The sequence below is a fragment of the Bufo bufo genome, chromosome 1, assembly GCF_905171765.1.
Source record: "Bufo bufo chromosome 1, aBufBuf1.1, whole genome shotgun sequence".
NCBI classification, from domain to species: Eukaryota; Metazoa; Chordata; class Amphibia; order Anura; family Bufonidae; genus Bufo; species Bufo bufo.
This window is the reverse complement of record NC_053389.1, coordinates 220,500,202-220,525,237: the sequence shown is the minus strand read 5'-3', so window position 1 is coordinate 220,525,237 and position 25,036 is coordinate 220,500,202.

The following is a 25,036-nucleotide window of genomic DNA, read 5'->3' as shown; positions in this document are numbered from 1 at the left end:
CTCTCGGTACGTTTCTGATAGCCGAGCCGAGTACAAATGCATTTAGAGGTGTGGTCCTGGTCAAGACAATCTCCTGAACTCCAAACTGAATGTCAAAATGGGAAAGAAAGGTGATTTAAAGGGACACTAACAGGCCAAATCAGCATATTTAGTTATATATATGACATTACAGGTCTTATACAGTCTATTAAAAGCATCTAAGTATCCCCCCTGTCCACCTTTATAAATACCGAAAAATAAAGTTTTATAACCTGCCTGTCTCGTTACCAATCTGCCCAAGGGGCGGCGTTTCATCTCAAAATGCGCCCAGCCAGCCGCTCCCAACTGCCGTTCTGAAGCCCCGCCCAGCTCATCAATATTCACTTCGCTGGGCGGCGGATACAACTCTCCACAGTCACGATCCTGCGCATGGCCAATTGAATCCTCCTGGCATCCTTCATGCCTAATCTTCTGCGCCCCGCCGTGGTTACATCGCGCCTGCGTACACACCCAGCCTGCGTCTTCGAAGGCCGCTGCAGCCTCTGCCTCATGCGCATGCGCCAGGCACTGTTCAGAGCAGCGCTTCAGAGCGCTGCTCACTCACATCTCAAAAGGGGTTAATGATAGTGCGTCCGATATAAATGTATAACAGAAACTAATGGGGGGAACATTATTTACCTTTTTATTATGAAAAATTGGTCCACCAGAAATTGACATGAACGATGCCAGGAGGATTCAATTGCCCATGCGCAGGATCGTGACTGTGGAGAGTTGTAGCCGCCGCCCAGCGAAGTGAATATTGATGAGCTGGGCGTATAATAACCTGACTCACCTAAACATATAATAACCTGACTCACCTAAAGGACCGTTCACACACGGTCATAACATGCAGCTTTCTCAGCCCAATAGTCCAGCAGCCTCCAGGCTGTAGCAAATGCAAGTCCCTTTGGGGGATTGTGGTCCAGCAGTCCTCCCGACTCTGACCTTGTGGCCAAGGTCTGGGGAAGGAGAGTGTGTTTTCCAGAAACATAGGCCTGTTGAGGCTCTGTGTGTGCACCCAATTGCATTCCCCAGGTACTTGGTCTCTTCTAACCCTATCACGCACTTTTTTGGGTTAACGGTTAAGCCAGCCTTCCTAAGGGAGTCAACTACAGCCTGTACTTTAGGTAGGCGACTTTCCCAGTCGGTGCTATGGACAACGATATCGTCCAGGTACGCCGAAGCGTACCGCCGATGTGAACAGAGTTCATTAGCCTTTGAAACGTGGCGGGAGCACCATGTAGACCAAAGGGTAATACCTTGTACTGATACAGCCCCTCTGGCGTGATGAAAGCCGTTTTTTCCTTGGCAGCCTCCATCAACGGTACCTGCCAGTACCCTTTGGTGAGGTCCAACACAGAAAAATACCGTGCTTGGCCTAACTTCTCAATAAGCTCGTCCACTCGGGGCATGGGATACGCGTCAAACTTGGATACCTCATTCAGTTTGTGGAAATCGTTACAGAACCGCAATGTCCCGTCCGCTTGGGTATTAAGACTATCAGACTGGCCCATTAACTTTTTGATTCCACGATGACGCCTAGCTGGAGCATTAGCTGCACTTCCTCCGTGATGGCTTGTCGCCGAGCCTCGGGTACCCGATACGGTTTTAACCGGACTTTTGTCTGAGGCTCAGTGACAATGTCATGCCGGATTATGGACGTGCGTCCAGGGACGTCCGAGAACACATCCGTGTTTCGACTAATGAACTCCCTTGGCTTCCTGAGCCTGTTTAGAGGAGAGGCTGTTAGCAATTTTCACTGTGGCAGCCGCTTCCCTTGCTTCAGACAGAGGGGCCAAAACCGCTTCCCCTAGGAACCCTGGTCGTGAGCTGTCTTCCGTACAGGTTTCCCTATCTTTCCATCGTTTGAGCAGATTCACATGGTACACCTGCTCCGGCTTTCGCCTCCCCGGCTGGTGTACCTTGTAATCTACCTCTCCAATTTGTTCAAGTACCTCGTAGGGCCCCTGCCACCTAGCTAGAAACTTACTGTCTACGGTCGGAACCAGAACCAACACCTGATCACCCGGGTTAAAGTTCCGGACCCGAGCCTGCCTATTATAGACCCTACTCTGGGTTCGCTGTGCCGCCTCCATATGCTCCCTAACCAGAGGTAACACTGTTTCCATCCGTCCTTGCATCTGGGTGACGTACTCAAGAAACACTTTTGTGCGGTGTGGGTTGTTGTTCCCACGCCTCTTTGGCAACGTCCAACAGACCACGCAGGTGTCTGCCATATAGCAGTTCGAAGGGCGAGAACCCAGTAGAGGCCTGGGGCACTTCTCGCATTGCGAACATGAGATAGGGCAGAAGAAGGTCCGTCCCTCCTATCCTTAGAGACCACTCTTTTTAACATATTTTTTAGTGTTTGATTAAACCTCTCTTCAAGGCCATCCGTTTGCGGATGATACACGGACGTCCGTAGATGTTTTATGTGGAGCAACTTACAAAGTTCCCTCATGACCTTGGACATAAATGGGGTCCCTTGGTCAGTCAGAACCTCTTTAGGCAGACCCACTCGAGAAAACATCTCCATTAACTCCTTAGCTATGAGTTTGGCTGATGTATGACGCAGTGGCACCGCCTCCGGGTACCGAGTGGCGTAGTCGAGGACAACTAAGATGTGTTAGTGCCCTCTAGCGGACTTCGTTACTGGGCCTATGAGATCCATAGCGATTCGCTCGAATGGAACCTCAATAATTGGGAGGGGGACCAGGGGACTACAGAAATGTGGCTTGGGGCTGGTTATCTGGCAGGTTGGGCAAGACTTGCAATACTCTTCCACCTCTCTGAACACACTGGGCCAGCAGAACCACTGTAGAATCCGGTCCTGGGTTTTCTGCTGGCCCTGGTGTCCCCCAAGAACATGTTGGTGGGCTAACTCCAACACTAGCTTGTGATACGCCTTGGGCACCACCAGCTGTTCAATATGCTCACCCCGTAGTTGGTTTACCCGGTACAGCATCTCCTGTTGAACCACAAAACGGGGGAACATAGACTCGGCCCCCGGTTGTTGAGGCTCACCCTCAACTACTACCACATTTTCCCAGGCTCGAGATAGAGTCGGGTCCTGGTGCTGTGCTGTGCCAAAGTTATCTCCGGAGACGTTGAGGTCTGCAAACTCCGGACCCGGCGGCAAGTCCTCCACCATCACACTTAGTGGGGTTGTCTCCCCCTCTTCCACCAAAGTGGCGGTCACCCCTACCGCTGTCCCTTCGGACTCAGGTTCCCAGGGTTCTGGTCTCCCCCCTGAGCCGGGCCCAGGGGCGGATTAAGTGCATGATAGGCCCAGGGCTGTCTACCCAACTTGGGCCCCTCCCTCTATTTTAGTTTAGTTTTTTTTTTTGTATGAAGAGGCTGCGGTGCTTCATGAGCGCCACAGTCTCTTCCTAGGCCATATGACCTCTTCAGACTAAAAAAAATATCCCAAATTGGGTCCTAAACTGAAAAATTTGGTCGCCAATTATAATAAAAAAGACATGGAGGAGAATACAGCACCACATACCTCTTACATCCAGTGACATCTCCTGTCATGTAGACCTTCTCTTTCCTCTTCTCCTCCATTTGACCCAGGCCACCATGGCAAATTCTTTCAGCCGCATTTCGTCTCTACAGTTTGTAACACAGACACGTTAGATTTCTCAATTTTTCCATCAACCTCCTCATCCTGGTGTCCCCACAGTGTCATCCTGCTGCCACCCCCAATACTGTGCCAGTTTTGCTCCCCAATGTCCAAGGTACTATACTGCTGAAAAAATTGTGACCCTAATAGACATAATTAGAGTCATTTATCAAACTGGTGTAAAGTAGAACTGGATTTCCAAAAGAGCTGTCAAATATGAAAGGTGAGATCTGATTGGCTGCTATGGGCAACTAAGCCAGTTCTGCTTTACACCAGTTTGATAAATTACCCCAAATGTTCCTATAGTGTCCACAGCAGCTATAATGTCCCCTAGAGTGCCCCCAGTAATAATACCACCCTCTATTGTGCTCCAGGCTTTAATCCCTGTATAGTGTCCCCAAAAATAATAAAATTGCCCCTACAGTGCCTCCCCAATAGCAACACCCCCATATAGTAATTTCCACCACACTGTCTCATATAGTAATCCCCCCATAGTAATTTGCACCACACAGTAATTTCCCCCAAACTGCCCCCATATAGTAGTTTGCCCCCACATAGTAATTTCCACCACACTGCCCCCACATAGCAATTTCCCCACACTGTCCCCACACAATAGTTTCCCCCAGATACTAATTTGCCCCCACATAGTAATTTGTCCCCACATAGCAATTTCCCCACACTGTCCCCACATAGCAATTACCCCACACTGTCCCCACACAATAGTTTCCCCCACACTGCCCCCACATAGTAATTTGCCCCCACACTCCCCCATATAGTAATTTGCCCCCACATAGTAGTCCCTCCCATAATAATTTGGCCCCACACAGTAATTTGTACCCACATAGTATTCTCTCCCATAATAATTTGGCCCCACATTCTCCCCCTCCCCATGTACTCGATGTCTCTTAATATGTCCTACTGTTTGTCCCCCACCCCCCACATGTCCCCCAAAGTAGGCACATGAAATAAAAAAATAAAAAATGAAAAAAATGAAAAGCTAAATACTCACCTAGGCTATGCCCAGGGCCAGGCTCGCAGAGGAAGGTGAGTTGAGGCAGTGCTGCGTCCCGGCACAGGCGCGCGATGACGTCATCGCGCACGCCTGTGCCGGGATTTCACTATGTGCGGCTTGAAGCCTATGGCGGTGATCGGTGACGGGACAGGGAGCTATGTGCACCCGTGCCCCGCCGCAGTATGTGGGCGTTCGGGTCGGCGTTGGGCCCCCCAGCGGTGCTGGGCCTGGGGCTGCCGACCCGAACGTCCCTATTGTAATCCGCCACTGGCCAGGCCACTCTGCTAGGGTCACATCTGTCTCCCGGGTATTGTGGTAACTTTCGTATTCGGCCATAGTGCCGGGAAACCGGGGAAGTCTCTCCCAATTATTAGTTCATAGTGCAACTTTGTGGCGACAGCCACCTCATGAGTCCATGTGCCGGCCACTGTGGATAGTGATACCAAGGAGGTGGGATAGTCCTTTAAGTCTGCATGGATGCACGCTACGCTTACCTTTCAGCCAGTATACTCGGCGGGCCGCACCAGGGCAGCTCTTACCAGGGACACCAGGCTCCTTGAGTCCAGCAGCGCCACTGCAAGGGTAATTCTCAGAAAACAAAAAAGACCATAGGTGTCCAATTGGTAAATGGAAAACAGTGTCCACCCAATACAGCCACACCCATAGTTATAACTCTGTACCAGCTCCCGAGTGAGACAAGCGAAAAAACAAGAGAACGGTGCTCATAGTACCAATAATAAAAATATATTTTTATTGTAACATGAATAAAAGGTGTGTGTGTGTGTGTGTATATATATATATATATATATATATATATATATATATATATATATATATATAGCAATCAGTAATATGCCGTTAAAAAGTGAAAAGAAGCAGAAAAAGAGCGCCACCCTGGGATATCACACGTATCAAATATAGAAAGTGGTGATCAATGGGATAGAGTATATGCGGTACAATGACCAACCAATGACCAAAAAATGCGACCTTGTGAACCGAGAGCAAGGCAGGTGGTTTGACTCCGCAACCAGAAAAGAGTGCGTACACAGAAGTCAAGATTAATAAAATAGCATTTACTATAAATTTATAAAAGCAGGTTAACAATGCAGTCACAAAGGTAAAGACAAGTAAAATATTCAAAACAGTATAAACAATACAAGTTAAACTCTGCAACAATTTTCACCTTGGCTGTGTCCGTATTTGCAATGCGGACACTAAGAAAGAATAGTCCCAGAAACTATCCCTAACTGACCCTAACTTTCAAGCGGGTGCGCACCCCCCTTATCCCAGTGGTCCAAGTGGACTGCTTACAGTTTGTGGAAGTGCACGGTGGGGCCCGATGTCGTCCTTTTCCTTTAACCAGAGCAGGATCGGCAACAAAGAAGTCCTCCTCAGCAGGCCGGAAAAACTGTTGAATATAATCCAGGGTTATTACAGTTACTGTCCGCTACCTCGACAGCACTGTGAGTCTCTTTACTGTTTGGGGCAATCCACACAGCCCAATGTCGGCTCCACAGGTTAGTTGCTGCACACAGTCCTTTTAAGGCTACTTTCACACTAGGGTTCGGGTGTCCGCTCGTGCGCACCGTTTGAAGGGGCTCACGAGCGGCCCCGAACGCATCCGTCTGGCCCCAATGCATTCTCAGTGGAGGCGGATCCACTGAGAATGCATCCGCCTGCCAGCGTTCAGCCTCCGCTCCGCTCAGTGAGCGGACACCTGAACGCTGCTTGCAGCGTTCGGGTGTCCGCCTGGCCGTGCGGAGGCGAGCGGATCCGTCCACACTTACAATGTAAGTCAATGGGGACGGATCCGCTTGAAGATGACACTATATGGCTGAATCTTCAAGCGGATCCGTTCCCCATTGACTTTCAATGTAAAGTCTGAACGGATCCGCTCAGACAACTTTCACACTTAGAAAATTTTCTAAGTTTTAATGCAGACGCATCCGTTCTGAACGGATGCGAACGTCTGCATTATCGGAGCGGATCCGTCTGATGAAACATCAGACGGATCCGCTCCGAATGATAGTGTGAAAGTAGCCTAACTTGGCTTCACTAAATGCACGGTTTCTTTGTACTCCATCCGTCTCTAGCCCGAAGTTCACACAGCTTGGCTGTACAGGGAAGTCCTTTAGTATCTCCACACACGTCTTACACAACACAGAACTTGTTTTCTATCTTGCCAATATGGCAGCTGCAGTTCAAGTTCTCTTTTCCTCCTTCTTTCTGCTCACACTGAGGCAGGGTGAAATCATAAGGGGCGTGTCACTTCAACACTTAGCTGCTGCCTTAACCCCTTAAAGACGCAGGGCGTATCGGTACGCCCTATTTCCCGAGTCCTTAAGGACTCAGGGCGTACCGGTACGTCCTAACTTGAAATCAGTATTCCGGCGCCCCAGGGGTTAATCAGAACGGGATTTCGGCTGAAATTATTCAGCCGGCATCCTGTGACAACGCCAGGGGGGGTCATGTGACCCCCCCCCCCCCCCCCCTCCTATCGGCGATCAGAAACCTTAGTGTCCCTCAAACAGATTTTACACCCCCCCCCCCCCCTGCACCCCTGCATGATTTTTTGCCGGCGGGTGGTGCAGGGGGGGTAGTTTCGGGGGGCGGTGCGTCAGGCGGAATCGCGATCCCCCGCCTGCCTCCCCTTGAAAATTCATTGGTGTTCAATGGGTATACCAGGGTGCCAGCACATTGCTGGCACCCTGGTATAAACGGCTGACATCGGTGATGCGATGTCAGCCGTTTAACCCTTTCCATACAGCGGTCCGTACGGACCGCTGTATGGAAAAAGTTAACAGTAAGAGGGAGCTCCCTCCCTCTCCCATCGGGAGGCTGCAGTGCCTTTGCAGCCCCCCGATGGGGAGGGAGACAGCCCCCCGACAGATCCCCTCCTTACCTTTCCCCGTCTGCGCAGTTCTGACCAGTACTGAGCAGACGGGGAAGGTTCCCATGGCAACAGGACGCCGTCTCAGGCGTCCTGCTGTCCATGGTGCTGAACAGATCTGTGCTAAAAGGCAGAGATCTGTTCAGACAAAGTGTAAAATACAGTACAGTACAATATATATTGTACAGTACTGTATTATACAGACATCAGACCCACTGGATCTTCAAGAACCAAGTGGGTCTGGGTCAAAAAAAAAGTGAAAAAAAAGTAAAAATCAAAAAACACATTTATCACTGATTAAAAATGGAAAAAATAAAATTCCCTACACATGTTTGGTATCGCCGCGTCCGTAACGACCTGATCTATAAAACGGTCATGTTACTTTCCCCGCACGGTGAACGCCATAAAAATAAAAAAATAAAAACTATTAGGATATTGAAATTTTGCCCACCTTACTTCCAAAAAAAGGTAATAAAAGTAATCAAAAAAGTCGCATGTACGCCAAAATAGTACCAATCAAACTATCATCTCATCCCGCAAAAATCATACCCTACCCAAGATAATCGCCCAAAAACTGAAAAAACTATGGCTCTCAGACTATGGAAACACTAAAACATGATTTTTTTTGTTTCAAAAATGAAAAAAAGTATACATATTAGGTATCGCCGCGTCCGTATCGACCGGCTCTATAAAAATATCACATCACCTAACCCCTCAGGTGACCACCGTAAAAAAATAAAAATAAAAACTGTGTAAAAAAAGCCATTTTTTGTCATCTTACGTCACAAAAAGTGTAATAGCAAGCGATCAAAAAGTCATGTGCACCCCAAAATAGTGCCAATCAAACCGTCATCTCATCCCGCAAAAATCATACCCTACCCAAGATAATCGCCCAAAAACTGAAAAAACTATGGCTCTCAGACTATGGAGACACTAAAACATTTTTTTTGTTTTAAAAATTAAATCATTGTGTAAAACTTACATAAATAAAAAAAATTGTATACATATTAGGTATCGCCACGTCCGTGACAACCTGCTCTATAAAATTACCACATGATCTAACCTGTCAGATGAATGTTGTAAATAACAAAAAAAAAAAACGTGCCAAAAAATCTATTTCTTGTTACCTTGCCGCACAAAAAAGTGTAATATAGAGCAACCAAAAATCATATGTACCCTAAACTAGTACCAACAAAACTGCCACCCTATCCCGTAGTTTCTAAAATGGGGTCACTTTTTTGGAGTTTCTACTCTGGGGGTGCATCAGGGGGGCTTCAAATGGGACATGGTGTCAAAAAAAACAGTCCAGCAAAATCTGCCTTCCAAAAACCGTATGGCATTCCTTTCCTTCTGCGCCCTGCCGTGTGCCCGTACAGCGGTTTACGACCACATATGGTGTGTTTCTGTAAACTACAGAATCAGGGCCATAAATAATGAGTTTTGTTTGGCTGTTAACGCTTGCTTTGTAATTGGAAAAAAAATATTAAAATGGAAAATCTGCCAAAAAAGTGAAATTTTGAAATTGTATCTCTATTTTCCATTAAATCTTGTGCAACATCTAAAGGGTTAACAAAGTTTGTAAAATCAGTTTTGAATACCTTGAGGGGTGTAGTTTCTTAGATGGGGTCACTTTTATGGAGTTTCTACTCTAGGGGTGCATCAGGGGGCTTCAAATGGGACATGGTGTCAAAAAAACAGTCCAGCAAAATCTGGCTTCCAAAAACCATACGGCGCACCTTTCCCTCTACGCCCTACTGTGTGCCCGTACAGTAGTTTACGGCCACATATGGCGTGTTTCTGTAAACGGCAGAGTCAGGGGAATAAAGATACAGTCTTGTTTGGCTGTTAACCCTTGCTTTGTTGGTGGAAAAAATGGGTTAAAATGGAAAATTAGGCAAAAAAATGAAATTCTCAAATTTCATCCCCATTTGCCAATAACTCTTGTGCAACACCTAAAGGGTTAACGAAGTTTGTAAAATCAGTTTTGAATACCTTGAGGGGTGTAGTTTATATAATGGGGTCATTTTTGGGCGGTTTCTATTATATAAGCCTCGCAAAGTGACTTCAGACCTGTAGTGGTCCCTAAAAATTGGGTTTTTGTAAATTTCTGAAAAATTTCAAGATTTGCTTCTAAACTTCTAAGCCTTGTAACATCCCCAAAAAATAAAATATCATTCCCAAAATGCTACAAACATGAAGTAGACATATGGGGAATGTAAAGTCATCACAATTTTTGGGGGTATTACTATGTATTACAGAAGTAGAGAAACTGAAACTTTGAAATTTGCAAATTTTTCAAAATTTTTGGTAAATATGATATTTTTTTATGTAAAAAAATAAACTTTTTTGACCCAATTTTAGCAGTGTCATGAAGTACAATATGTGACGAAAAAAACAATCTCAGAACGGCCTGGGTAAGTCATAGCGTTTTAAAGTTATCAGCACTTAAAATGACACTGGTCAGATTTGCAAAAAAATGGCCAAGTCCTTAAGGTGAAATAGGGCTGAGTCCTTAAGGGGTTAAAGAACCAGCGTCACTAATACACTTTCTCTATGGTAAACTCCAAATCAAATTGGTCCTATGCTGCCATCTACTGACCAAACAAATACTGCAGGCATTTTACATTAAATCTTAACACAGTTTACCAGGATAATGAGACATTACATGACTGTTTCTTACATATTCCCCCCCACTTTAAGATTGGCAGTCACTGCCAATGACTGAATATCCAGAGGGCTCTACTCTTATACGTAAAGTGGTAATGTACCGTTGTATGGCAGGCCAAATAAACTCATCTTGTGCATACCGAACAGGGGGAGTGCCAGCATTTGGTCTAGTGGTGCGTCTGAGAACCACTGGTATATTCTGGGGTGCTGTAGCCATAGGCTGAGAAGAACCAGCAGACTCCGCACCAGAGGGGGCACAGGCTGGGGGCTCAGTAGTCACAGGTGGAACATCCTCAGGAGTAGGGATTGGCCAACAATCATCCTCCTCATCGTAAGCCCATTCCACACCACCAGTCTCTGACTGTGGGACCTTGTTGACATTATCAGTTCCATCACAATTTGCTTCTTCAGATTGACACAGGCGCAACATATTTCTGTGAAGTACTCGGACACGATCAGTTCCTTCCTTCTGGACTTCGTACACTGGCCCATTTGCATACTTGCTGGCAACTACACGATATGGCACAGCCTCCCACCTGCTTTCCAATTTTCCTTGAGGCTTCTTGACACGTACCAGCACCAGGTCACCTGGCTGCAATGGTTCCCTTTGCACCGGGGTCTTATCAGGATGAGAATTTTCTTGCAGACTCTGCCGCACCAATCGATGAACTGTCTCAAGTCTCTGCCGGTGTGCCCGCACCCAGGAGGCTGGATCTCTTGGAGGGAACCCATCCACATCATTTAACTGTAACTCTCCGACACTTCGCCCAGACCGTCCAAAGAGGAGAGTATAAGGAGAATACCCTGTTGTAGAATGGACCTGATTGTTATAGGCCCACACCATCTCAGACAAGAACTGAGGCCACTGTAACTTTTTGTCCTCCTCCAAAGTCCGCACCATCTGTAGCAGAGTTCTATTGAATCGTTCACAGGCTCCGTTTCCTTGCGACTTCTTTATCCCGTAGATACGTTGAACTTCTTTCATTACATGTCCCTCAAAGCAAGCCCCTTGGTCAGAGTGGATGCGTTGTGGACACCCGTACACTCGGATGAAATCTTGGCATAGGGCTCGAGCTGCCGACTCAGCGGTCTGGTCCTTGGTGGCGGTCACCACCGCAAATTTGGTGAAGTGGTCCACCATTACGAGGCAGTACTGGTGCCCGGTGTTGGATGGGCCCACCATTAGGTAGTCTATCATGACGATCTCCAAAGGTTCCTGGGTCACTATGGTTTGCAGGGGAGCTCTTTGTTCTATCGCCTTATGGATCTCACAAGTTCGACATCTATGACATACTACTTCGACCATTTGACGGAGGCCCGGGCAGTAAATCAGTCGCTGTAGCCAACGAAAGGTCTTCTCATGACCAAAATGTCCATTCTTATTATGAGCCTCAAGAGCCAATGATTGAGCCAGTTCACTAGGCACTACGATTTGGTAACGAATGTCGATTTCAGAAGGTAGATATACCTTTCGGCATAGCACTCCATTTTTCATCTCTAACTTTTCCCACTGACTCAGGACTGATAGCATTTCACGTGTCAGTCGTTCTCTTTCCTCTTTACAGGGCTTCTTGCCTTTCTCAACACACTGGATCATTTTCGCCAGCCCCTCATGGGCCTGCTGTATTTGCACCCATTCCTGTCGTGAGGGGCCAAAGAAAGGAGCCGTTTCGGTCCCTTCCGCTGCACACTGCATAGCAACAACCAAGGCTTGTGAAAATCTGCTGAAGTCAGGCACCTCCACATGCTCTAACTCATGATCCACGTCTCCGCTGGGGGCCTGGGTAGTTACCCTAGAAAGTCCATCTGCATTTTGGTTCTCTGTCTTGGACCGATACTTAATGCGGTAATTGAACTTAGACATTCGGGCTATCCACCTCTGCTCCAAAGCCCCGAGCTTGGCATTTTCCAGGTGGGCTAATGGGTTGTCAGTCAGTACTAAGACTTCAGCTCCGGTCAAATACTCAGATAATTTCTCAGTCATGGCCCATACCAGTGCCAACAGTTCTAACTTAAATGAACTATAATTGTCAGGGTTTCTTTCAGAATCTCGCAAAGATCGGCTGGCATACGCTATGACACACTCATGGCCATCCTGGAACTGAGAGAGCACTGCTCCGAGACCATACAGGCTTGCATCCGTATATAGCTGAAAGGGCAAGTGGTAATCAGCATACGACAGGATTGGGGCCGTTGTAAGAGCATCCTTCAATGCCTGGAAGGCGTGTTCCTGTTCAGGGCCCCATTTCACAGACCGGTTCTTCGGACCCCCGGAGGTGCCTCGTAGGAGAGCATTAAGTGGTGCTGCTACCCTAGCAAAGTCCTTAATAAACCGTCGATAGTAGCCGGCTACTCCCAGGAACGCTCTCACCTCTCGCAGGGTAGTCAGTGTCGGCCAATCTTGAACAGCCGCTATCTTGTCCCTCAACGGCCTTACCCCTTCTCCTGATATATGATGACCCAAGTAATCAATTTCAGATTGGAACAACCGACATTTACTGGGTTTCAATTTGAGCCCATGTTCCTGCAATCGTTGAAACACTTGTCCCAACTGGTGGAGATGGTCCTCAAAGGTTGCAGAGTACACTATAATGTCATCCAAGTAGATGAGAGTGAACTCAAAGTTGAAGTCACCAAGACATTTCTTCATCAATCGTTGAAAAGTTCCAGGTGCATTTGTCAACCCAAAGGGCATCCGGCTAAATTCGTATAGTCCCATGGGCAAGATAAAGGCTGTCTTTTCCTTATCTTTCTCGGCCATTGGCACCTGCCAATACCCACTAGCCAGATCTAGCGAAGAGAAGTACCGGGCTCTTCCTAGTGCTGAAAGGGACTCCTCAATCCGAGGTAAGGGGTAGGAATCTTGTACGGTGCAGGTGTTCAACTTTCGATAGTCTACGCAAAACCGAATGTACCCATCTTTCTTCCTTACTAGTACCACTGGAGCTGCCCAGGGACTTTGGCTTTCTTGAATGATCCCACTCTGCAGCATCTGGGTCAACAGTTCTTTCACCTCCTGATACATCTGTGGAGGAATTTGTCGGTAGCGCTCTCTGATTGGAGGGGTGTCTCCTGTGGGAATCTCATGGTAGATCCCTGTTGTACATCCAAAATCTTCAGCATGACATGCAAAGGTTGTGCGGTTTTCCCATAACAGTTCATCTACCTTCCGGATCTGTTCCAGAGAACATGAAGAAGTCTCTATCTTCATCTGTTCTCGAATTGCACCGCCATTCCATTTAGGGGTGGGGTTCTCGCCTTCCCCCATAGACAGGGTTACGGTCCATTCACCTCGTTCAGCCAGCCTCAACTGCATCGGGGTCGCTCTCCTCACTTCCTCCGGAGTCACATAGAGGTCAGCCAGCAGCCTTCCTGGGGCTAGGTCTACACTCTGATCCTGGGTGTTCACACATCGGAGGGGTACTCTCCCATTGCGGACTACTGCCAAGGAACGGGCTACTAGCGGATCAACACTTCTTCCGGCTGTCGGTAGTGGTTCTATCAACACAGCTATGCCCTCTAGTTTCCTACAGGTGCCTACAGGCATGGACACCATCATCTCGCGTCTGGGTGGCAACGTAACTTTTGTATGCAGAGGGACCGAAATTCGGGCAAGAGGACACTGTGCATCTGAACTTTTCTGTAAGCCACATGTTCGGTACAGCCGCTGGAAGGCCGTTTGAGTAGGCCGATGGCTAGTGGTTTCTCTCCAATAACTGTGACCTTTCTTTTCAAAGAGAATCTGATCCAATTCTTTTAACACATTCATCCCCAAGATGACAGGGACCTTTACTTCATGTGACTCCTGTACCACCACAATGCCTTTCTGGCCTAGATCTTGGCCACATAATCTGACATTCATCCAGGCCACTCCCACCACCGGTACTGGTAACTGATTAGCTGCAACCACTCGTATGAATGTATGGGGATCATATTTCACATGTTGCTGAAAGTACCGTTCGTAACAGTCTCTACTCGGTCGTTACTTGGGAACCCGTGTCAATCATCCCGGTAACCGGAATACCTTCCAATTCCATCTGTATGATGGGACTTGCAGCGATCAGGTCCTCTTCAGGGCATTCTCCCCTCATAGTCTCCTTCTCAGTTTCCCCTACTGCCCGCCCTACTGCAGCAGGGGATTTCAGTTTAACGGCGGTCTCTCATAAGCTTGTCGCTGCTCTGGACATCTAGCAGCAATGTGGCCCACGCGTCCACACTCCCAGCAGCGTATTTCCCGTCGCTCTGACCATCGGTTTGGGCCCCTTCGGTAAGCCCCATCGGTCTCTCCTGAGAGTTGTACTACATTATTGGGACCCCTTCGGTAGGTCCTATCCTCATCCCTCCATCGGGGTTGTGGGTGATTCTGACCTCTTGGTGTGAACGGCCCACCCCTTCGTCTCTAGTTGTCTGGAGGCCTGCAATTCTCATAGAATTCTCATTACAACTGGTTTGTAGGTGTTCCATTTGCTCTTGCAACTTCTGCATTACTGTAAGTATCTCTTTAACTGTCCCTTTTTCCACTGTTTCTGGGCCAGAGCTAGCCCCCTGCGACAATGTAACTCCAACTGCGGTCTGAGGCTTCTGAACCATACTATTGGCACGTGAGATGGCCTCTACCTGTACGTGATGAAATTTAGCATCAGTCTCCCGTCGTATAAAGTCCTGCATAGCAACAGTCAAACTGCCATCACGGATCCCCAGAATAAACTGGTCACTGAGTGTCCGATCAGGGTTACAGAAGGCTGGCGAGCCCCCTCTTTCCTTCCCTTGAATATCTCGGAGCAGTTCTTGTAGGGCATTTGCATACTGAGGGAGACTTTCATTCTCCTTTTGTACCCTCTGGAAGAACCGTGCCTGCAGGGACCCCAGCAATGCGGTTTCTCCATAAATAGTTTCTAGAATCTGGACAACTTGCTCAAATGTCTGTCTTTGTTCAAATGGCCGCAATATCACTGTAGTCTTAGCATCTCCTTGTAACGTCAATATGGCTAGCTCTACTAGTACTTCTGGTGCGGTCTAGTACATGCACTGTACCATTCGTATCTGCTCTGCCCACACACTCACAGACATATTATTGCCATCAAACTTTGCTAACTGACTCATTACAGCCCCTGCTGGCATTCTTCCTCCAGCACCATCCCTCCTAACGGGTGCGTCGCTGTCCATTCTGGTAGGCAGATCCTGCCGACTACGCCAATTTGTGAACCGAGAGCAAGGCAGGTGGTTTGACTCCGCAACCAGAAAAGAGTGCGTACGCAGAAGTCAAGATTAATAAAATAGCATTTACTATAAATGAATAAAAGCAGGTTAACAATGCAGTCACAAAGGTAAAGACAAGTAAAATATTCAAAACAGTATAAACAATACAAGGTAAACACTGCAACAATTTTCACCTTGGCTGTGTCCGTATTTGCAATGCGGACACTAAGAAAGAATAGTCCCAGAAACTATCCCTAACTGACCCTAACTTTCAAGCGGGTGCACACCCTCCTTATCCCAGTGGTCCAAGTGGACCGCTTACAGTTTGTGGAAGTGCACGGTGGGGCCCGATGTCGTCCTTTTCCTTTAACTAGAGCAGGTTCAGCAACAAAGAAGTCCTCCTCAGCAGGCCGGAAAAACAGTTGAATATAATCCAGGATTATTACAGTTACTGTCGGGTAACTCGACAGCACTGTGAGTCTCTTTACTGTTTGGGGCAATCCACACAGCCCAATGTCGGCTCCACAGGTTAGTTGCTGCACACAGTCCTTTTAACTTGGCTTCACTAAATGCACGGTTTCTTTGTACTCCATCCGTCTCTAGACCGAAGTTCACACAGCTTGGCTGTACAGGGAAGTCCTTAAGTATCTCCACACACGTCTTACACAACACAGAACTTGTTTTCTATCTTGCCAATATGGCAGCTGCAGTTCAAGTCCTCTTTTCCTCCTTCTTTCTGCTCACACTGAGGCAGGGTGACATCATAAGGGGCGTGTCACTTCAACACTTAGCTGCTGCCTTAAAGGGTTTCTGTCACCCCACAAAACTCTTTTTTTTTTTTTTGGATAGTTAGATTCCTTATAGGGCGATATAGGAGAATATAATAGTCTTACTTACTTTCATGCGGCCGATTCTTTATAAAACAAAGTTTTATAATATGTAAATGAGGGCTCTACCAGCAAGTAGGGCGTCTACTTGCTGGTAGCCGCAGCAGCAATCCGCCCCCTCGCCGTGTTGATTGACAGGGCCAGCCGGGATCTCCTCCTCCGGCCGGCCCTGTCAGTAATTCAAAAATCGCGCGCCTCTGGTCATTCGGCGCAGGCGCTCTGAGATGAGGAGGCTCGTCTCCTCAGTGCGCCTGCGCCGATGACATCACCGAAAGAGAAGACGTCATCGGCGCAGGCGCACTGAGGGAGTGCTGAGGAGACGAGCCTCCTCATCTCAGAGCGCCTGCGCCGAATGACCAGAGGCGCGCGATTTTTGAAATACTGACAGGGCCGGCCGGAGGAGGAGATCACGGCTGGCCCTGTCAATCAACACGGCGAGGGGGCGGATTGCTGCTGCGGCTACCAGCAAGTAGACGCCCTACTTGCTGGTAGAGCCCTCATTTACATATTATAAAACTTCGTTTTATAAAGAATCGGCCGCATGAAAGTAAGTAAGACTATTATATTCTCCTATATCGCCCTATAAGGAATCTAACTATCCAAAAAAAAAAAAAAGAGTTTTGTGGGGTGACAGAAACCCTTTAAAGAACCAGTGTCACTAATACACTTTCTCTATGGTAAACTCCAATGCAAATTGGTCCTATGCTGCCATCTACTGACCAAACAAATACTGCAGGCATTTTACATTAAATCTTAACACAGTTTACTAGGATAATGAAACTTAGAGACATTACATGACTGTTTCTTACAACCTGAATATTTGGTGAGTCAGCAGTCAAAAGTAAACCAACACCGGCAAAAAAGGAGACTACAGCAGGATTTGCATTGCAAGTGCAACATAAATGACATGAGAAGCAACCCGCAGTAGAAACTAAATATGAAGTGTCCAGAGTAGGGATGAGCGAACCCGAACTGTTTCGTGAAAAAACCGGGTTCGGTGTTCGGCGCTTTCTTGGCGCTTTTTGAAAGGCTGCAAAGCAGCCAATCAACAAGCATCATACTACTTGCCCCAAGAGGCCATCACAGCCATGCCTACTATTGGCATGGCTGTGATTGGCCAGTGCAGCATGTGACCCAGCCTCTATATAAGCTTGGGTCACGTAGCGCTGCACGTCACTCTGCTGATACAAGCGTAGGGAGAGGTTGCAGCTGCGACGTTAGGGCGAGATTAGGCAGATTAACTCCTCCAAAAGACTTCATTCAGTGATCGATCTACAGCTGTGGATCATTGAACTGCTGCTATTCAATTGCTCAGTGTTTTTAGGCTGCCCAGAGCATTTTTCAGTCACTTTTTTCTGGGGTGATCGGCGGCCATTTCGTGGCTTGTGGTGCGCCAGCAGAAGCTACCACCAAGTGCATTTAACCATCAATAGTGTGGTTATTTTTTGGCCATATACTACATCCGGGGCAAGTTGAGACTGTCACCCAGCGCCTAAAAAATAGGCCTGACATTTATATTCATCCAAATCTGTACTGTTTTAGCTGGTCAAGTTATTTTTAGTGACCGTCAAAGCACAGTTTTTGTTCTGGGTTGAAAAACAATTCCCGAATTTGCAATTCTCAAAATTAGTGGTTTCTGCTGTATCAGGCCTACTTTAAATCTAGATTCAAGGTGCTGATAGGGTCATTCTGAAAAACTTAACACACACGCTACAGTGCAGATCCAAGTCTAATTCTGTGATTAAACGTATACCTGTCACCCAGCGCCTAAAAAATAGGCCTCACATTTATATTCAGCTAAATCTGTCATTACTGGTGTGCCTGTATTAGTGTAATACGGTACCTAAATAGATAGCCAGATAGTGTTAGGTGTCTGTAAAAAAAAAAAGGCCTGAATTTTAATTCAATACATTGGCCCGAATAATATTTTTCTTATTGTGGTGAACGGTAACAATGAGGAAAACATCTAGTAAGGGACGCGGACGTGGACATGGTCATGGTGGTGTTAGTGGACCCTCTGGTGCTGGGAGAGGACGTGGCCGTTCTGCCACAGCCACACGTCCTAGTGTACCAACTACCTCAGGTCCCAGTAGCCGCCAGAATTTACAGCCATATTTGGTGGGGCCCAATGCCGTTCTAAGGATGGTAAGGCCTGAGTAGGTACAGGCATTAGTCAATTGGGTGGCCGACAGTGCATCCAGCACGTTCACATTATCTCCCACCCAGTCTTCTGCAGAAAGCGCACAGATGGCGCATGAAAACCAAGCCCATCAGTCTGTCACATCACCCCCATGCATATCAGGGAAACTGTCTGAGCCTCAAGTTATGCAGCAGTCTCTTATGCTGTTTGAAGACTCTGCTGCCAGGGTTTCCCAAGGGCATCCACCTAGCCCTTCCCCAGGGGTGGAAGAGATAGAATGCACTAACGCACAACCACTTATGTTTCCTGATGATGAGGACATGGGAATACCACCTCAGCATGTCTCTGATGATGACGAAACACAGGTGCCAACTGCTGCGTCTTTCTGCAGTGTGCAGACTGAACAGGAGGTCAGGGATCAAGACTGGGTGGAAGACGATGCAGGGGACGATGAGGTCCTAGACCCCACATGGAATGAAGGTCGTGCCACTGACTTTCACAGTTCAGAGGAAGAAGCAGTGGTGAGACCGAGCCAACAGCGTAGCAAAAGAGGGAGCAGTGGGCAAATGCCTGCTACTGACCGCCGCCATCTGGGACCGAGCACCCCAAAGGCAGCTTCAAGGAGTTCCCTGGCATGGCACTTCTTCAAACAATGTGCTGACGACAAGACCCAAATGGTTTGCACGCTGTGCCATCAGAGCCTGAAGCGAGGCATTAACGTTCTGAACCTTAGCACAACCTGCATGACCAGGCACCTGCATGCAAAGCATGAACTGCAGTGGAGTAAACACCTTAAAAACAAGGAAGTCACTCAGGCTCCCCCGGCTACCTCTTCTGCTGCTGCCGCCTCGGCCTCTTCTGCTGCCGCCTCGGCCTCTTCCTCCGCCTCTGGAGGAACGTTGGCACTTGCCGCCCAGCAAACATGGGATGTACCACCAACACCACCACCTGCGTCACCAAGCATCTCAACCATGTCACACGGCAGCGTTCAGCTCTCCATCTCACAAACATTTGAGAGAAAGCGTAAATTCCCACCTAGCCACCCTCGATCCCTGGCCCTGAATGCCAGCATTTCTAAACTACTGGCCTATGAAATGCTGTCATTTAGGCTGGTGGACACACACACCTTCAAACAGCTCATGTCGCTTGCTGTCCCACAGTATGTTGTTCCCAGCCGGCACTACTTTTCCAAGAGAGCCGTGCCTTCCCTGCACAACCAAGTATCCGATAAAATCAAGTGTGCACTGCGCAACGCCATCTGTGGCAAGGTCCACCTAACCACAGATACGTGGACCAGTAAGCACGGCCAGGGACGCAATATCTCCCTAACTGCACACTGGGTAAATGTAGTGGTGGCTGGGCCCCAGGCGGAGAGCTGTTTGGCGCACGTCCTTCCGCCGCCAAGGATCGCAGGGCAACATTCTTTGCCTCCTCTCTCCTCCTCCTCCTACTCAGCTTCCTCCTCCTCTTCTTCCACCTGCTCATCCAGTCAGCCACACACCTTCACCACCAACTTCAGCACAGCCCGGGGTAAACGTCAGCAGGCCGTTCTGAAACTCATATGTTTGGGGGACAGGCCCCACACCGCACAGGAGTTGTGGCGGGGTATAGAACAACAGACCGATGAGTGGTTGCTGCCGGTGAGCCTCAAGCCTGGCCTGGTGGTGTGCGATAATGGGCGAAATCTCGTTGCAGCTCTGGGACTAGCCGGTTTGACGCACATCCCTTGCCTGGCGCATGTGCTGAATTTGGTGGTGCAGAAGTTCATTCACAACTACCCCGACATGTCAGAGCTGCTGCATAAAGTGCGGACCGTCTGTTCGCGCTTCCGGCGTTCACACCCTGCCGCTGCTCGCCTGTCTGCGCTACAGCGTAACTTCGGCCTTCCCGCTCACCACCTCATATGCGACGTGCCCACCAGGTGGAACTCCACCTTGCACATGCTGGACAGACTGTGCGAGCAGCAGCAGGCCATAGTGGAGTTTCAGCTGCAGCACGCACGGGTCAGTCGCACTGCGGATCAGCCCCACTTCACCACCAATGACTGGGCCTCCATGCGAGACCTGTGTGCCCTGTTGCGCTGTTTCGAGTACTCCACCAACATGGCCAGTGGCGTTATCAGCGTTACAATACCACTTCTATGTCACCTTGAGAAAACACTTAGGGCGATGATGGAAGAGGAGGTGGCCCAGGAGGAAGAGGAGTCATATTAGCACTTTCAGGCCAGTCTCTTCGAAGTGACTCAGAGGGAGGTTTTTTGCAACAGCAGTGGCCAGGTACAAATGTGGCCAGACAGGGCCCACTACTGGAGGACGAGGTGGAGGTGGAGGAGGATGAGGATGAAGCAGGTTCACAGCGGGCTGGCACCCAACGCAGCTCGGGCCCATCACTGGTGCGTGGCTGGGGGGAAACACAGGACGATGACGATACGCCTCCCACAGATGACAGCTTGTCCTTACCTCTGGGCAGCCTGGCACACATGAGCGACTACATGCTGCAGTGCCTGCGCAACGACAGCAGAGTTGCCCACATTTTAACGTGTGCGGACTACTGGGTTGCCACCCTGCTGGATCCCCGGTACAAAGACAATGTGCCCACCTTACTTCCTACACTGGAGCGTGATAGGAAGATGCGCGAGTACAAGCGCACGTTGGTAGACGCGCTACTGAGAGCATTCCCGAATGTCACAGGGAACCAGTGGAAGCCCAAGGCGAAGGCAGAGGAGGAGCAAGAGGTCGCCAACGCAGCTGTGTCACGGCCAGCTCCTCTGAGGGCAGGGTTAGCATGGCAGAGATGTGGAAAAGTTTTGTCACCACGCCACAGCTAACTGCGCCACCACCTGATACGGAACGTGTTAGCAGGAGGCAACATTTAAATAACATGGTGGAACAGTACCTGTGCACACCCCTCCACGTACTGACTGATGGTTCGGCCCCATTCAACTTCTGGGTCTCCAAATTGTCAATGTGGCCAGAGCTAGCCTTTTATGCCTTGGAGGTGCTGGCCTGCCCGGTGGCCAGCGTTTTGTCTGAACGTGTATTCAGCACGGCAGGGGGCGTCATTACAGACAAACGCAGCCGCCTGTCTACAGCCAATGTGGACAAGCTGACGTTCATAAAAATGAACCAGGCATGGATCCCACAGGACCTGTCCATCCCTTGTGCAGATTAGACATTAACTACCTCCCCTTAACAATATATTATTGTACTCCAGGGCACTTCCTCATTCAATCCTATTTTTATTTTCATTTTACCATTATATTGCGGGGCAACCCAAAGTTGAATGAACCTCTCCTCTGTCTGGGTGCCGGGGCCTAAATATGTGACAGTGGCCTGTTCCAGTGGTGGGTGACGTGAAGCCTGATTCTCTGCTATGACATGAAGACTGATTCTTTGCTGACATGAAGCCAGATTCTCTGTTATGGGACCTCTCTCCTCTGCCTGGGTGCCTGGGCCTAAATATGTGACAGTGCCCTGTTCCAGTGGTGGGTGACGTGAAGCCTGATTCTCTGCTGACATGAAGCCAGATTCTCTGCTATGGGACCTCTGTCCAATTGATATTGGTTAATTTTTTTTTTTATTTTTTTTTTATTTAATTCATTTCCCTTTCCACATTTGTTTGCAGGGGATTTACCTACATGTTGCTGCCTTTTGCAGCCCTCTAGCTCTTTCCTGGGCTGTTTTACAGCCTTTTTAGTGCCGAAAAGTTCGGGTCCCCATTGACTTCAATGGGGTTCGGGTTCGGGACGAAGTTCGGAACCCGAACATTTCCGGGAAGTTCGGCCGAACTTCTCGATCCCGAACATCCAGGTGTTCGCTCAACTCTAGACGTGAAGCCTGATTCTCTGCTATGACATGAAGACTGATTCTCTGCTGACATGAAGCCTGAATCTCTGTTATGGGACCTCTCTCCTCTGCCTGGGCCTAAATATGTGACATTGGCCTGTTCCAGTGGTGGGTGACGTGAAGCCAGATTCTCTGTTACGGGACCTCTCTCCTCTGCCTGGGTGCCTGGGCCTAAATATCTGACAATGGACTGTTCCAGTGTTGGGTGACGTAAAGCATGATTCTCTGCTAGGACATGTAGACTGATTCTCTGCTGACATGAAGCCAGATTCTCTGTTACGGGACCCCTCTCCTCTGCCTGGGTGCCTGGGCCTAAATATGTGACAATGGACTGTTCCAGTGTTGGGTGACGTAAAGCATGATTCTCTGCTAGGACATGCAGACTGATTCTCTGCTGACATGAAGCCAGATTCTCTGTTACGGGACCTCTCTCCTCTGCCTGGGTGCCTGGGCCTAAATATCTGACAATGGACTGTTCCAGTGGTGGGTGACTTAAAGCATGATTCTGTGCTAGGACATGCAGACTGATTCTCTGCTGACATGAAGCCAGATTCTCTGTTACGGGACCTCTCTCCTCTGCCTGGGTGCCTGGGCCTAAATATCTGACAATGGACTGTTCCAGTGGTGAGTGACGTAAAGCATGATTCTCTGCTAGGACATGCAGACTGATTCTCTGCTGACATGAAGCCAGATTCTCTGTTACGGGACCTCTCTCCTCTGCCTGGGTGCCGGGGCCTAAATATATGACAATGGACTGTTCCAGTGGTGAGTGACGTAAAGCATGATTCTCTGCTAGGACATGCAGACTGATTCTCTGCTGACGTGAAGCCAGATTCTCTGCTATGGGACTTCTCTCCAATTGATATTGGTTAATTTTTATTTATTTTATTTTTATTTTAATTAATTTCCCTATCCACATTTGTTTGCAGGGGATTTACCTACATGTTGCTGCCTTTTGCAGCCCTCTAGCTCTTTCCTGGGCTGTTTTACAGCCTTTTTAGTGCCGAAAAGTTCGGGTCCCCATTGACTTCAATGGGGTTCGGGACGAAGTTCGGGTCGGGTTCGGATCCCAAACCCGAACATTTCCGGGAAGTTCGGCCGAACTTCTCGAACCCGAACATCCAGGTGTTCGCTCAACTCTAGTCCAGAGTCAAATGCTGTGTAGGTAAAAAAGAGACAGACTCACCGAAAGATACCGTGTGCTATAACACCCAGGATGACGCTACCCCAACGCGCGTTTCGGCGTGCCTTCATCCGAACAGAGGGGAGTGGAGGGCATTGAAAATTGAAATCTCTTTTTGTTTTAAAGTTTTCAAATTTCTTTCCAAAATTAGCCCCCTTCCTCCAGTATCTGGTTTATCAGGGGGGAGCAGATGCTTCTTTGAAGCTAGTACCTGGCAGCCAGGGGTGTTAGATATGACAGGAACATGAGGGAACTGTCCATCTGCATCTCCTGTAGCTGGCAGAGTCCCAGCCTGCCCGACTCCACCCTGCTGGGATAGAATGTAGGCTTCAAAGCACTCAGCCATTTGGTGAAGGACCCTTCTATCTAGCAGAAATTACACCTTATTCAACAGACACACAGCACCAGTGGCATTGCAAGGAGGGTGCGGGCCGCACCGGGTGACACCAGTGATGGGGTGACACCAGCAGGGCCGGAAGCGCCCTGCCTGTGTCACAACTTGCACACTTCTCATTTACGAATCCCAGGCATAGTCATCTGTATTGCCATCCTCAGGAGAGGATGTGTCTGGGATTCAAACCCACGGCCTTCTGTATCACTTACCCACACAGCCACAAGAGCTGCATTGCCACTGACTGAAAAAATATGAGACTTCTACTGTTATAGCTGGCTAAGTGTACATCTATACACATGACAGCTGCCCCAGGACACCCAGCACTGCTATATCTCTATATGACAGCTGTCCCAGCACACTCAGCTCTGCTATATATCTATATATGATAGCTGCCCCAGCACACCCAGCTCTGCTACATCAAATACACATGACAGCTGCACCAGCACACTCAGCTCTACTATATCTATACACATGACAGCTGCCCCAGAAAACCCAGCCCTGCTACATCTATACACATGACAGCTGCCCAAGCACACCCAGCTCTGCTACATTTATACACATGACAGCTGCCCCAGCACACTCAGCTCTTCTATATCTCTTTATATCTATCTACTGTAGAGCAATACTTAGCGATATATAGATATAGCAGAGCTGAGTGTGCAGGGGCAGCTGTCATGTGTATAGATGTAGCAGGCTGGGTGTGCTGGGGCAACTGTCATGTGTATAGATGTACACTTAGCCAGCTATAACAGTAGAAGTCTCATATTTTTTCAGTCAGTGGCAATGCAGCTCTTGTGGCTGTGTGGGTAAGTGATACAGAAGGTCGTGGGTTTGAATCCCAGACACATCCTCTCCTGAGGATGGCAATACAGATGACTATGCCTGGGCAATGCAGCTCTTTTCTGAAATACAGGCTAAATTAGAATACACAAGCACTGACTCCATATATTGACATACAGGGCAGGACACAGGAAGAGGCTGACATGAAGGTAAGTATAAGTGTTTTTTTTTTTTTTTAATACCCGACTGTTACTGCCATGGGGGGAGCGGGAGGCACTTGATACTGGCACACGGGGGGAGGGGGGTTGGCACCTGATACTGGCACATGGGGGGGTTGGCACCATGATACTGGCACATGGGGGGGAAGGAGAGAGGCACCTGATACTGGCACATGGGGGG